The sequence below is a fragment of the Arachis hypogaea genome, chromosome 18 (genome assembly GCF_003086295.3).
Source record: "Arachis hypogaea cultivar Tifrunner chromosome 18, arahy.Tifrunner.gnm2.J5K5, whole genome shotgun sequence".
NCBI lineage: Eukaryota > Viridiplantae > Streptophyta > Magnoliopsida > Fabales > Fabaceae > Arachis > Arachis hypogaea.
The window spans coordinates 119621448-119624023 of record NC_092053.1 but is presented as its reverse complement, the minus strand read 5'-3'; positions in this window follow the sequence as shown (position 1 = coordinate 119624023).

Below are 2576 nucleotides of genomic sequence, written 5' to 3'. Positions count from 1 at the left end.
TAATAATGGCAAAAAATCTAGTCTATCATAGTAGAACCAAACACATTGCTATCAAGTATCATTTTATACGAGAAGCCATATTGGAGAAAAAGATAAAGATCAAGTATTGCAACACAAATAAGCAACTGGCTGACATCTTCACCAAGCCATTACCAAGATCAAAGTTTGATTTATTTCGAGAGATGCTTAGAGTTACACAAATATGCATCAAAGAGGAGTATTGATTACATTACACATTTGTGAAATTTTCTAGAATTCTCATGATCTTATTTCATAAAAATAAATATATAGATATTATAATAGAGAACTCTAAAAAATAAGTAAATAAATGCACCAAACTAAATTCAAATCCAAATCAAAATCAATTAATTCATTGTTTGCACACTCAAAAAACTTTAAAGTTTAAAATCTATACTCGTGGACACTAGTCAAGCCATTTTTGACTAAGAACCTGAAGCAGCAAGTAGCATTCTCAGTCAACATGTAACTGCTAAAGTAACTAAAAGAACATTGATTAGCATCAAACAAAATGCAAACTACAAGAAGCATAGAAGAGAAATATGTAATACAAAGCATACCACAACTTTGATCTTAGCAACATTGCTTGCTCTCTCTTTATCTGTTGAGGAACTCCTAAGGACTTGGCTCTCAGACAAGCCGCGGAATTTGTTTCCAAGTCTGCTACCACCGAGAATGTCCGCAGCTGAGTCATCAAACAAAGTTTTGTCCCTGAATATTACCATAATTTAAACACTCATTTTGTGAAACATTAAGACATCCATTGAGAGAATCAACTCGGAATTTCCAGCCACTTTACATGCTAAAAAAATAAACCAACCAGCAATTAAGAAACAACCATTAACATTAATATTATGCTCAATAAAATAACTTAGCTTAATTTCAAACTAAATTGAATTAAAACAAAACTTCTATGCTTAACTTTTTACATAGAGACAATATGTTCAGCTAAATGACTCTTTGATTTATAATAGAAAATAAGCTTAATCCGAACACACACCGTAACCGAACCTCAGTGGGTGAGGTGGGGGACGGCGCAGCGGATGCAAGCGGAGAGGAGAACATGGAACAACAGCGGATGACAGAACAGGAACCGACGACGACGCAGAACTATTTTCTCCTAACATTTCTAAAACAAAATCTCATTAAAGAAAAAAATTCAATCAACAAATTAACCAATGGCAGAACAAACCAACATCATCGTAGCAATAATCAACAATCAACGAAATTCATAAAGAAAAAGAATTTTCAGCCAGAGAACCAGTGACCAAAATAGAAAATGCACTTCCATCCAGAGAACCAGTGACCAAAATAGGCAGCATTATACCAAATCAATTAAAAACACAGAACAAGAGACACTTGAGTTACCTAATTAGAGGTGGGCCAAACCGAGGAGGTAGAGAACAAGTGACAGGGCGCGATTCAAAAACAGTGACGTCCAGAGGGGCAGACGACGGCGTGACAACAGAAGCAGAAAAGGTGACAGCCCACAAACGACTAAGAGAACCATCGATGGCGACGATGGCGATGGCGATGACGGCTTTACGAAGCTCCAATGGTGACGATGGCCTCGCGCAGCTCCAATGGTAACGACGGTGACGGAGCTGGCAGTGACGAGGGCAGCCAGGCCTTTTCCTCCTCTCCTTCCTTCTCCTTCTCCCCCCTTTGAGCACCCTCTCTCTCTAGGGGTGGCAGTGGGGTGGGTAGGGGCGGGTTTTTACCCTACCCGACCCCGCCCCGCAGTCCTATTATTCATCTACTACCCGCCCCGTCACTACCCGCGGGTAGTAAATTGCACTACCCGAAACCGCCCCTGCGGGTACCCGCCCACCCCTACCCGCCCCTATAAAAATTAAATATTTTAATTTTTACATATTCATATATAAATTAAGACAAAAACTTAAAATTCATAGATAAATTAAACTACAAACATAAAATTCATACAATGTCATTAGCTCAAATAACTTGAAATTAAAAAAAAAGTGTTAAATCACTACAAATTTAACACCATAATAAAGAAATTACAATATTAGATATAAAGGAAACTTCAACCCTTATTCTTGATCACTTTCAATATCATCATCATTAAAAGTTTACAAATCAAGATTTAAACCTGAAAATCATATAGAAGTTTGCAAATCAAGATTTAAAGCTGAGGGTATAAAATTAACATAAATCATATAAATGTATAAAGATCAGAATGCACAATTACAAAATCAGAATAAAATCAAAATTCAAAATACAAAATCAGAATAAAATCAGAGATTTTCTACTCTTTATGAATACACATGCATAACCTAAATGATCAAAAGAAACAGAATCACTACAACACACTAAAATGATTTGAAATGGAAAAAAAAAATTAGAAAGAACGGAGGGTAATAGCTATCAGCTTGTCCTCATAGAGAACAACAAAATTGACTCAAGAGGTAAAAGGACATTGACTCAAGAACAACAAAATTTTGATGGCTCTACTCTAGGAAACACTGAATAAAAACAATAGTATATATAAATAATATACATTTCAGTCTTGTTGTTAACACTTAACACAAGGCTTT